Source organism: Coregonus clupeaformis, chromosome 37, assembly GCF_020615455.1.
Source record: "Coregonus clupeaformis isolate EN_2021a chromosome 37, ASM2061545v1, whole genome shotgun sequence".
NCBI lineage: Eukaryota > Metazoa > Chordata > Actinopteri > Salmoniformes > Salmonidae > Coregonus > Coregonus clupeaformis.
The window spans coordinates 9,518,468-9,532,157 of record NC_059228.1 but is presented as its reverse complement, the minus strand read 5'-3'; the positions used below and the strand labels follow the sequence as shown (position 1 = coordinate 9,532,157).

At 45.1% G+C, this 13,690-nt stretch overlaps 1 pseudogene; it reads left to right on the top strand.

Moving 5' to 3' along the window:
• The first annotated feature begins 1,122 nt into the window (after positions 1–1,122).
• LOC121553287 lies at positions 1,123–5,681 on the top strand (annotated as a pseudogene).
• The last annotated feature ends 8,009 nt before the right edge of the window (positions 5,682–13,690 follow it).

Sequence of the window (13,690 nt, the reverse complement as noted above, 5' to 3'; positions counted from 1 at the left end):
GTTTAATTCTGTTGAGACATTTTTGTTGGCTAAATTAAGTTCAATCTGTCTTTTTAATTGTGTGCTCCGTATTTAGTTTAAGATAGGTTATAGGTAGTCCAGTTGTAAAATAAATATCATTAGCCTATTGCTGTCATTTGTTTGGTAGGGTGGGCACTAGCCTTTCTTGGTAATTGTTGCAATATAGCCTGTTCAAAACTTTTGTGAAGGTTTAAACCAGTTCCCAAGTGTTGTGTTTCATTCTGTTGAGCCATTTTCTTTGGCCAAATTAAGTTCTGTAATGTTGTGTTTGCCGCAATACAATATCCTGCTGGTATTCTCCCTATAAACAATAGCTTGAATTACTTTTGGTATTACCCTAGTAAAGTTTAGAAACTTTTGTGAAGGTTTGGTGTGGTGTGGCTATTAGCCTATTATACTGCAGGCTTATGGTATGAAGGCACTCCAAATGACTCTGACAGTTGAACTTGAGGTGTGGAAGAATGTTTTAGGCCTACCAGAGTTACTCCTATAATGTAACAATATAATGCTTATCTTTGTAACTGTCACACCCTGGCTCTGGGACTCTATATGTTGAGCCAGGGTGTGTTCATTCTATGTGTTGTGTTTCTATGTCGGGAGTTCTAGTTGTGCTATTTCTATGTTGGCCTGAGTGGCTCCCAATCAGAGGCAACGAGTGTCAGCTGTTGTTTGGTTGTCTCTGATTGGGAGCCATATTTAAACTGTCTGTTTTCCCTTTGTGTTTGTGGGTTCTTGTTCCGTGTTCGGTCATTGTCACCGTGGACTTCACGAGTCGTTTATTGTTTTTGTTCGTGCTTTAATATAATAAAGTAACATGTTCATTCATCACGCTGCGCATTGGTCTACTCCTTACCCTGACGATCGTGACAGTAACAAATATTATAATTTAAAATTAACTAATTAAGGATAGAGGATAGAGAGAGTTTTGTTGATGTTTTGTTCTTTAAACATTACACATTTCTTATGGAACGTTTTCTTTATGTTCTGAGAACATGGCTTTAAATAGAACCATGAGGAAACCTGCAGAAAATGTTATGCTGACGTACTAAAATTCCCACAGAAGAATGTTGTTTCTTAACATTCTCTGAACGTTCTGAGAACATGACAACCGACTACGAGCATAGCATGTGTTTGCTGAAAGGTCTGCAAGAACAGCCGAGGCCTAAAGGTTAATCAGTCCCAGATGAAATATTTGTATGGAGAGGCATGGACACAACGCTCAGGTAGCGAACCTGGTGAGACCTTGGAGGAGCCAGGCCCAAGGAGGCCAGTGAGAAGCAAAGACCACTCTTGGCAGAGCTACGGAGCATCCTAAGAAAGAAGCTCTTGACTTCGTATGGCTGAATGGCACAGAAGACGCCAGAAAGAAAGAGCCAGGAACAGCCTTCATAGCCAACCCCTTCAGCTTCACAAAACAGCTGCTGAGGCAGAAGCGCAGCGGCGGCACTTGGTGTGCTCCAAGGAGGATATCAACCAGCACATCCAGAGCACATACAGCGACCCCGGCAGGGAGCAGGAGTTGGGTCAGTGAGTGCTTGATAGACCCACCAGCACCATTCACAGATTTCGACACTAGCACTGCCCTCTGTTACTCAAGCGGCTCTGGAAGATCATGAAGGTCATCTGGAGGAGAGGAAAGGTTGCTCAGCAATGGAGCTTCGGAGAAGGAGTTTGGATCGCAAAGGAACAAGATTCCAAGAGAATCGACCAATTCAGGATCATCTGCTTACTGTGTCAAAGGGAAGATTTTCTTCAGCATTGTAGCTAGGCGGCTGGCAGAATTCCTCTCCAACAACAGCTATATTGACACTTCAGTGCAAAAACAAGGCATCCTAAAAGTACCTGGGTGTCTGGAGCACACAGGAGTGTTGTCCCAGCTCATCAGCGAAGCGCAAGAGAGACCTGGCATTGCTCTGGATTGACCTGGCTAACGCCTACGGATTGATGGCCCACAAGCTGGTGCAGTCTACATTGACCAACACCATGTCCCAAGATTATTCAAAACTTTGGAAAACTCAATTTAAACTATTATACAAAATGCAACCAACAGAGTGTTATATGGGGCATACAACCATCTCAGCTCTGCAGATTTTGTTGCGAAGAGACAGAATCATTAGATCAATTATTGTGGTATTGCCTCTATGTAGCTTGTTTCTGGTCACAGGTTCAGGAATGGCTGAAAAATCACAACATTTTCCTAAAAGTAACCCTACAAATAGCACTGTTGGAAGATTTGGAAAGCCATAGTCAATCAACAATATAATAATACTTTAGTAAAAACATGTATCTTTAACTTACAATCTGTAGATACTATGCGATTGGAAAGGTTCAGAATTTATGTGAAATATCACAGCACATTTGAAAAATATATGGCACATGGAAATAATAAGAGGGTGGTTTATGGAGATAGGTGGGATGGACTGAGAGGAGCTGAAGGGTGGGTTTAAAAGCTCATGTTTAAAAGCTCATGTTCTATAATAGTGTCACGCCCTGGCTCTGGGGACTCTAATATGTTGAGCCAGGGTGTGTAAAGTCTATGTGTTTTGGTTCTAGGTTTCACATTCTAGTATTGTTTGTCTATGTTGGCCAGTGTGGTTCTCAATCAGAGGCAACGTGATTCAGCTGTTGCTTGTTGTCTCTGATTGAGAACCATACTTTAGCAGCCTGTTTCCCCACAGAGTTTGTGGGATCTTGTTTCTAGTCTGTTGTGTTAGACCGTGAACTGTCACGTTTTCGTTTTGGTGTTTTTTGATCGTGTCTCTAATAAAGAGTATGTTTGCCTGCAACGCTGCGCCTTGGTCCTCATCTCTGTTCGACGAGCGTGACAGAAGATTCCACCAAGACTGGAGCAAGCAGCAAGTCCAGGAGCCATCGCCTGAGAGATCTCTAGCGGATCTCCTTCGCCTCCTCGACTGGGTCAAGCCATGTGAGGAAGAGAGGGGCTTGACGTGGAGGCAGAAGGGCGAAAGGCTGGCGAGAAGCATGGAGACCTGGTCCACGGGTAGGAGTGAAGCCCATAAATTTTTTAGGGGGGGCTAACGCCGTGGACGACGGGGCAGCAGGAGGCCGCCAGGTTACGGGAGTCACTGGTCACCAGGGGGAAGGAGGATGTAGAGGCACGGCGAGAGGTACTGGCGTGTGTTGCCAGTCCGGTCCGGCCTGTTCCTGATCCCCACGTAGGGCCAGTGGTGTGTGTTCCCAGTACGGTCCGGCCTGTTCCTGCCACTCGCACCAAGTCTACGGTGCGCGTCGCCAGCTCGGCCCGGCCTGTTCCTGCTCCCCGCACCAAGTCAGTGGTGCGCTTCGTCAGCCCGGCACGGCCCGTTCCTGCTCCCCGCACCAAGTCAGTGGTGCGCTTCGTCAGCCCGGTCCGGCCCATTCCTGCTCCCCGCACCAAGTCAGTGGTGCGTTTCGTCAGCCCAGCTCGGCCCGTTCCTGCTCCCCGCACCAAGTCAGTGGTGCGCCGTCAGCCCGGCACGGTCCGTTCCTGCTCCCCGCACCAAGTCAGTGGTGCGCCCGTCAGCCCGGTCCGGCCCGCTCCTGCTCCCCGCACCAAGTCAGTGGTGCGTTTGCGCCAACCGGCTCGGCCCGCTCCTGCTCCCCACACCAAGTCAGTGGTGCGCTCGTCCAGCCCGGCCCGTTCCTGCTCCCCGCACCAAGTCAGTGGTGCGCTCGTCAACCCGGTCCGGCCCGCTCCTGCTCCCCGCACCAAGTCAGTGGTGCGTTTCGTCAGCCCGGCTCGGCCCGCTCCTGCTCCCCACACCAAGCCAGTGGTGTGCGTCGTCAGTCTGGCACGGCCCGTGCCTGTTCCACCGGTGGCGGTCGGCACCGGTCAGATGCTTCACGCCCGGAGCTAGAGCAATCCGCTCCACCAGTGTGCAGTCCAGCTCCGGCCAGCGGGGCCAGACCGGACCAGGGGTACTTTGGGGGGTTGGAGAGGGAGCGGGGATCAGGCCCGAGCCGGATCCGCCACCTAAGCGGAGTGCCCACCCGGTCCCTCCCTGTGGTATTTGGTGGGCGCGGTCGGAGTCCGTGCCTTTAGGGGGGGGTACTGTCACGCCCTGGCTCTGGGGACTCTAATATGTTGAGCCAGGGTGTGTAAAGTCTATGTGTTTTGGTTCTAGGTTTCACATTCTAGTATTGTTTGTCTATGTTGGCCAGTGTGGTTCTCAATCAGAGGCAACGTGATTCAGCTGTTGCTTGTTGTCTCTGATTGAGAACCATACTTTAGCAGCCTGTTTCCCCACAGAGTTTGTGGGATCTTGTTTCTAGTCTGTTGTGTTAGACCGTGAACTGTCACGTTTTTGTTTTGGTGTTTTTTGATCGTGTCTCTAATAAAGAGTATGTTTGCCTGCAACGCTGCGCCTTGGTCCTCATCTCTGTTCGACGAGCGTGACAAATAGTTATGACTAAAAACACGATATATAATGTATACCGTATGTGTTTGGGTACTGTCTATCCGGATGTGCTCTATGTCAAGTAACAATACTCTTGCTACGTAACTACTGTGAAGAAAATAAAGAAAGAAGTGCCGTGTATGTAAAATGTGTGTAGAATGTACATGTAACAACAACAAAAGCTGTAAAGCCAAAGTTTATTTTTGTCCTAAGAGGTGGGGGGGATGGATAGGCAGAAAATATATAATAAACATAATAAAAACATAATGTCCCAGGCAAAGTCAAATCAAATGTGTCACATGCGCCGAATACAACAAGCGTAGACCTTACCGTGAAATGCTTACTTACAGTGGCAGACCTCATTCTGGACTACTACTACCAGTTCAGCATGAGAGTCTCATCAGGGTCAGTAACAACCGAGTAACACAGACTGGAGGTGCGAATCATCACAGGCTGCACCATCTCCGTGATCCTGTTTGCCCTGGCAATGAACATGATTGTGAAGTCTGCTGAAGCTGAGTGCCGGTGCCCCCGAACCAAATATGCGGTGCGACAACCACCAATCAGGGCTTTCATGGACGACCTGACAGTCACCACAGAGTCAGTGCTAGGAAGCAGGTGAATTCTGCAAGCGCTGGAGAAGCTGATCGAATGGGCAAGACAATAAAATCGAGGTCACTGGTGTTGAAGAAGGGCAATGTCGTGGACAGATTCTGCTTCAACATTGCAGGAACACTGATCCCAACCATCTCGGAAAAGCCAGTAAAGAATCGCCCTCTATGGGAGTAGCAACAAGCTGAGGCTGCCGCTGAAGTCCCTGGAAGAGGAGTTCAAAGTGACTCGGGCAAGAGAGGTTTTGCAGTACAGGGAGTCAAGCGACCCAAAAGTGGCCCAAGCGGGGATAGTGGTCAAGACCGGGAGGAAATGGATAGCAGAGGAGTCCATGCTGCAGGCTGAGTCTCGGCTGCGCCACAGTGTCCTGGTGTGAGCAGTGACCAGGGAGAAGAGTTCGTCTGGGAACCTTCTCAACCCTCCGGTACGACACTGCCAAGGGGAAGGAGAGACACAGGCTGGTTCAGGAGGAGGTGAGAGCAGCTGTGGAAGAGGACAGATCCAGCAAAGCAGTTGGGATGAGTCAGCAACAAGCCTGGATGAGGTGGGAGCAGGCGAATGGACAGGAAAGTTACGTGGACTGACCTCTGGCAGGCAGAACCACACCGCCTCAAGTTTCTGATCCAGGCAGTGTATGATGAGAAAAAATGATAGCTGTATATTCTCCAGTAGGAGGTGCTGCCCAGCCTGTATATATATTTTTTCTGATAGTGGATATAATGTTGAAGATCTAATGTTGTTTCAAAGGTAGAAATTCAACATATTTTATTCAAGGTTTGTCTATGTTGAAAATTGGTTACAATGAAGATCCTGTGGTTGAAATTTCACCCACAAAACAACAGTTTATTTTGAACACTTTTCACAAATCCAATGTATTTTATACATAGATTCCCATTTTAGAATAAGGCTGTAACGTAACAAAATGTGGAAAAAGTTAAGGGGTCTGAATACTTTTCGAATGCACTGTAGATTCCACTTCACAATACGTTAACAAATTACTTTGAAACAACGTTGATTCAACCAGTTTGTGCCCAGTGGGACACTACCAGAGTGAAACAGTAACTAGATTAAACCACACAGCACAAAGGTTCATATGAACAACAGAAAGAGTGGAATATATAATGTCATCTCTTTTGCACATACATTTTTTCCACCAAAAAATTTAACGAAAATTAGACAAAAAAACACATTAAAGAGTCAGGAGGAGTAAGGCCAGGCAGGCTATCTGGGGTGGGCTCTTTGTGATGTTGTTTATTTAATTACTTTTAACACTTGAATTGTGGTATTTTAGTGGTTTTTCGTTGGTTCATATAGCCTACAGTTAGGCTACATACAGTCGTGGTCAAAAGTTTTGATAATGACACAAGTATTGGTCTTCACAAAGTTTGCTGCTTCAGTTTTATGAGATATTTTTGTCAGATGTTACTATGGTATACTGAAGTATAATTACAAGCATTCCAGAAGTGTCAAAGGCTTTTATTGACAATTACATTAGGTTTATGCAAAGAGTCAATATTTGCAGTGTTGAGCCTTCTTTTTCAAGACCTCTGCAATCCGCCCTGGCATGCTGTCAATTAACTTCTGGGCCACATCCTGACTGATGGCAGCCCATTCTTGCATAATCAATGCTTGGAGTTTGTCAGAATTTGTGGGTTTTGTTTGTCCACCCGCCTCTTGAGAATCGACCACAAGTTCTTAATGGGATTAAGGTCTGGGGAGTTTCCTGGCCATGAACCCAAAATTTCGATGTTTTGTGCCCCGATCCACTTAGGTATCACTTTTGCCTTATGGCAAGGTGCTCCATCATGCTGGAAAAGGCATTGGTCGTCACCAAACTGTTCTTGGATGATTGGGAGAAGTTGCTCTCGGAGGATGTGTTGGTACCATTCTTTATTCATGGCTGTGTTCTTAGGCAAAATTGTGAGTGAGCCCACTCCCTTGGCTGAGAAGCAACCCCACACATGAATGGTCTCAGGATGCTTTACTGTTGGCATGACACAGGACTGATGGTAGCGCTCACCTTGTCTTCTCCGGAGAAGCTTTTTTCCGGATGCCCCAAACAATCGAATAGGGGATTCATCAGAGAAAATGACTTTACCCCAGTCCTCAGCAGTCCAATCCCTGTACCTTTTGCAGAATATCAGTCTGTCCCTGATGTTTTTCCTGGAGAGAATTGGCTTCTTTGCTGCCCTTCTTGACACCAGGCCATCCTCCAAAAGTCTTCGCCTCACTGTGCGTGCAGATGCACTCACACCTGCCTGCTGCCATTCCTGAGCAAGCTCTGCACTGGTGGTGCCCCGATCCTGCAGCTGAATCAACTTTCTTGGGCACCCTGATGCCTTCAGCTGAATCAACTTTCTTGGGCACCCTGATGCCTTCTTCACAACAATTGAACCTCTCTCCTTGAAGTTCTTGATGATCCGAAAAATTGTTGATTTAGGTGCAATCTTACTAGCAGCAATATCCTTGCCTGTGAAGCCCTTTTTGTGCAAAGCAATGATGACGGCACGTGTTTCCTTGCAGGTAACCATGGTTAACAGAGGAAGAACAATGATTTCCAGCCTTGTCCTCGTCAACACTCTCACCTGTGTTAACGAGAGAATCACTGACATGATGGCAGCTGGTCCTTTTGTGGCAGGGCTGAAATGCAGTGGAAATGTTTTTTGGGGATTAAGTTCATTTTCATGGCAAAGAGCGACTTTGCAATTAATTGCAATTAATCTGATCACTCTTCATGACATTCTGGAGTATATGCAAATTGCCATCATCAAAACTGAGGCAGCAGACTTTGTGAAAATTAATATTTATGTCATTCTCAAAACTTTTGTCCACGACTGTACACTAACAAAAATGCTATTGTTTTCTTTGAAATATTTTATTTCGCATTCTAATGTTACCTTCATAAACACAACCAAATTAATATTTTTGCGATAGCATATATGAAATGTAATTATTAGACTGTTGACATCCAAAAGACTCGTCATTGCCTCGAAGGGGGGTCCCTCGAGACCAGGCTTTTCTAGTGTTAAAACGTGCCTGCTTTAGACGATGACAGAGGAGCACCTCTCTCACCTTGCTCTTCTTTTTATTGAAAGAGACATTACCGAGAATATTGATGTGGACAAAGTGATAGAAAAATTTGACCAAATGAAGGTGAAGAAAGCGGCATACTGATTTAACTGTGTCGGGGGAGCTGTCCAGAGAGAGACAGTGCTAACCTAATGTTACCGCTGAGCGGGAGCTTCATGAGTTTCTTGTTGTTAGAAGCAGGCCTGTATGACATTTTCATTCGAAATGCTAGGCTATTTATTTTGTTGATAATTCACCTGGAATGCAGGCCTAAATCGATTGAGCTCTTTGCAATTGAGCTGTTTGGCATGCATAGACTATATTTGTTGTAATAATGAATTGAATTATTAGCCTAATATGCCATTTATAGGCTACATCATTTTGTCTGTGCGTATTATTTACTACATGGATATACTATATAAACTCAGCAAAAAAAGAAACGTCCCTTTTTCAGGACCCTGTCTTTCAAAGATAATTCGTAAAAATCAAAATAACTTCACAGATCTTCATTGTAAAGGGTTTGAACACTGTTTCCCATGCTTATTCAATGAACCATAAACAATTAATGAACATGCACCTGTGGAACGGTCGTTAAGACACTAACAGCTTACAGACGGTAGGCAATTAAGGTCACAGTTATGAAATCTTAGGACACTAAAGAGGCCTTTCTACTGACTCTGAAAAACACCAAAAGAAAGATGCCCACGGTCCCTGCTCATCTGCGTGAACGTGCCTTAGGCATGCTGCAAGGAGGCATGAGGACTGCAGATGTGGCCAGAGCAATAAATTGCAATGTCCGTACTGTGAGACACTTAAGACAGCGCTACAGGGAGACAGGACGGACAGCTGATCGTCCTCGCAGTGGCAGACCACGTCTAACAACACCTGCACAGGATCGGTACATCCGAACATCACAGCTGCGGGACAGGTACAGGATGGCAACAACAACTGCCCGAGTCACACCAGGAATGCACAATCCCTCCATCAGTGCTCAGACTGTCCGCAATAGGCTGAGAGAGGCTGGACTGAGGGCTTGTAGGCCTGTTGTAAGGCAGGTCCTCACCAGACATCACCGGCAACAACGTTGCCTATGGGCACAAACCCACCGTTGCTGGACCAGACAGGACTGGTAAAAAGTGCTCTTCACTGACAAGGTGTGAAGGTGAGGTTTTGTCTCACCAGGGGTGAGGGTCGGATTCGCGTTTATCATCAAAGGAATGAGCGTTACACCGAGGCCTGTACTCTGGAGCGGGATCGATTTGGAGGTAGAGGGTCCGTCATGGTCTGGGGCGGTGTGTCACAGCATCATCGGACTGAGCTTGTTGTCATTGCAGGCAATCTCAATGCTGTGCGTTACAGGGAAGACATCCTCCTCCCTCATGTGGTACACTTCCTGCAGGCTCATCCTGACATGACCCTCCAGCATGACAATGCCACCAGCCATCATGCACCTTGTTCTGTGCATGATTTCCTGCAAGACAGGAATGTCAGTGTTCTGCCACGGCCAGCGAAGAGCCCGGATCTCAATCCCATTGAGCAAGTCTGGGACCTGTTGGATCGGAGGGTGAGGGCTAGGGCCATTCCCCACAGAAATGTCTGGGAACTTGCAGGTGCCTTGGTGGAAGAGTGGGGTAACATCTCACCGCAAGAACTGGCAAATCTGGTGCAGTCCATGAGGAGGAGATGCACTGCAGTACTTAATGCAGCTGGTGGCCACACCAGATACTGACTGTTACTTTTGATTCTGACCCCCCCTTTGTTCAGGGACACATTATTCAATTTATGTTAGTCACATGTCTGTGGAACTTGTTCAGTTTATGTCTCAGTTGTTGAATCTTGTTAAGTTCATACAAATATTTACACATGTTAAGTTTGCTGAAAATAAACGCAGTTGACAGTGAGAGGACGTTTCTTTTTTTGCTGAGTTTAGCTATGCACGCTATATGTAGCTATAGTTTAGGCCTTGCCTTGTAACTAGAGGTATACTCATTTACAGTGCATTCAGAAAGTATTCAGACCCCTTCACCTTTTCCATATTTTGTTACGTTACAGCCTTATTCTAAAATTGATTAAATAAATAAAAATCCTTATCAATCTACACACAATACCCCTTAATGACGAAGCGAAAAAACAGGTTTTTAGAAACTTTAGCAAATGTATATTAATAATAAAAAACAGAAATACCTTATTTACATAAGTATTCAGACCCTTTGCTATGAGACTCGAAATTGAGCTCAGCTGCATCCTGTTTCCATTGATCATCCTTCAGATGTTTCTACAACTTGATTGGAGTCCACCTGTGGTAAATTCAATTAATTGGACATGATTTGGAAAGGCACACACCTGTCTCTATAAGGTCCCACAGTTGACAGTGCATGTCAGAGCAAAAACCCAGCCTTGAGGTCAAAGGAATTGTCCGTAGAGCTCCGAGACAGGATTGTGTCGAGGCACAGATCTGGGGGACGGGTACCAAAACATTTCTGCAGCATTGAAGGTCCCCAAGAACACAGTGGCCTCCATCATTCTTAAATGGAAGAGGTTTGGAACCACCAAGACTCTTCCTAGAGCTGGCCGCACGGCCAAAGAAGGGAGAAGGGCCTTGGTCAGGGAGGTGACCAAGAACCCAATGGTCACTCTGACAGAGCTCAAGAGTTCTTCTGTGGAGATGAGAGAACCTTTCAGACGGACAGCCATCTCTGCAGGATTCCACCAGTCAGGCCTTTATGGTAGAATGGTCAAGAAAGTCAAGGGGTCTGAATACTTTCCGAATTTAGCCTAATACATGCTTGTGTTCGTCATGGTAAATAAAACTTAAAGCTTCAATCATTGGTAAATTAAACTCTGTACATGTACCCATACTGAGTAAGATTTTATGCACAGGAGGCCCTGACTATGCCACCGCCCCTGCTTTCTGTGCATGTGTTTCTTTACATTTACTTTGTTTTCAATTATGTACAGTGAGCGGTTTTAGAGCAGATGGTTTTAACAAAATGTAGAAATATCCTACCTGTGTTTTGTTTCAATCAAAGCGCGCTGTTGAGTTTTGTCCACGTGCGAAAAACATGTGACAATCATCCTAAAATCTCATAAGAAATTAGGTGGAGTTTTTTGTCTTACAGTAACATTATACTATGCTATTATATTTGGTTCTGTTATGTAGAATACTATCAATATGTGATCTTGCAGACATTGATTCAGCTTTGATCTAAACTACACTCGTGGGAATTGGCCTATATGGATAGGGACAAAAATCTACATTGTAGAATAATAGTGAAGACATCAAAACTATAAAATAACAGATATGGAATCATGTAGTAACCAAATAAATGTTAAACAAATCAAATTATATTTTATATTTGAGGTCCCCTGTAGCTCAGTTGGTAGAGCATGGCGCTTGCAACGTCAGGGTTGTGGGTTCGTTTCCCACGGGGGGCCAGTATGAAAATGTATGCACTCACTAACTGTAAGTCGCTCTGGATAAGAGCGTCTGCTAAATGACTAAAATGTAATTCTTCAAATAGCCACCCAATGCCTTGATGACAGCTTTGCACACTCTTGGCGTTCTCTCAACCAGCTTCATGAGGTAGTCACCTGGAATGCATTTCAATTAACAGGTGTGCCTTCTTAAAAGTTAATTTGGGGGGGGGACAGAATATGACCTATTTGGTAATGACCAAGTCCATATTATGGCAAGAACAGCTCAGATAAGCAAAGAGAAACAACAGTTCATTAATACGGAACGTTTCAAGAACTTTGAGTTCTTCAAGTGCAGTCGCAAAAACCATCAAGCACTATGATGAAACTGGCTATCATGAGCTGCAGAGGATAAGTTCATTAGAGTTACCAGCCTCAGAAATTGCAGCCCAAATAAATGCGTCTGTCACGCCCTGACTCAGGGGACTCTTATATGTTGAGTCAGGGTGTGTATATTCTATGTTGTGTGTTATCTAGTATGTGTATTTCTATGTTGGCCGGTGTGGTTCACAATCAGAGGCAGCTGTCGCTCATTGTCTCTGATTGGGGATCATACTATTGGCACTAGGTAGTTGTGGGATCTTGTTCCATGTTGGAGGCTTGTATTGTGTTAGCCTTAAGACTTCACGTTTCGTTTGTTGTTTTGTTGTTGTTTATCAGTGTAATAAACATGTACGCATTTCACGCTGCGCCTTGGTCTGACCCGTCCTTGAACGAACGTGACAGCGTCACAGAGTTCAAGTCAGAGACACATCTCAACATCAACTGTTCAGAGGAGACTGTGTGGATCAGGCCTTCATGGTCGAATTGCTGCAAAGAAACCACTACTAAAGGACACCAATAAGAAGAGACTTGCTTGGGCCAAGAAACATGAGCAATGGACATTAGACCGGTGGAAATTTGTCCTTTGGTGTGGAGTCCAAATTGGAGATCTTTGGTTCCAACCGCCATGTCTTTGTGAGACGCTGTGTGGGTGAACGGATGGTCTCTGCATGTGTATTTCCCACCGTAAAGCATGGAGGAGGAGGTGTTATGGTGTGGGGATGCTTTGCTGGTGACACTGTCTGCGATTTATTTAGAATTCAAGGCACACTTAACCAGCATGGCTACCACAGCATTCTGCAGTGATACGCCATCCCATCTGGTTTGGGCTTAGTCCCACTATCATTTGTTTTTCAACAGGACAATGACCCAACACACCTCCAGGCTGTGTAAGGGCTATTTTACCAAGAAGGAGAGTGATGGGGTGCTGCATCAGATGACCTTGCCTCCACAATCCCCCAACCTCAACCAAATTGAGATGGTTTGGGATGAGTCGGACCGCAGAGTGAAGGAAAAGCAGCTAACAAGTGCTCAGCATATGTGGGAACTCCTTCAAGACTGTTGGGAAAGCATTCCAGGTGAAGCTTGTTGAGAGAATGCCAAGCATGTACAAAGCTGTCATCAAGGGTGGCTTTTTGAAGAATCTCATATATAAAATATATTTGGATTTGTTTAGCACTTTGGTTGCTACATGATTCCATATGTGTTATGTCATAGTTTTGATGTCTTCACTATTATTCTACAATGTAGAAAATAGTAAAAATAAAGAAAAACCCTTGAATGAGTAGGTGTTCTAAAACTTTTGACCGGTATTGTACAACAACATAGGCCTAGGACTATACATCCTTTAAGCAAGGTTCATACAGATATTGGCAAGTCAAATTCAATGGCTTTCAGCGACTTTTTCAAGCACTTAATTGTAATTTTGAAGGACCTCAATGTTATAATATAGAACCCCCAACACCACAAGGCTCTCTCTTCCGCTGCACCCCTCTTACTAGGGGGATGGGCATTCTTCAAGATGAAACAAAACACTGTTGGATTGAGAAGACATTTCTTGTACTATGGAGAGATATCATGCTATTATGCATTATTTTTATATAGTTAAGTTTGGTCGTTTTTGCATACCAGTGATAATCGATGCATGTCTTTTCATTTTGTTAAATATGACATAAATTCACATAGTTATGGTGTTGTTGAGCCATCTTTCCTCTTTGTCTCATCCCATTCCTTTTTTATCGCCCATATCTTGTTCATTTCTTTCTCCCTTCTTCTCATGATCTCGTCTATTGTTC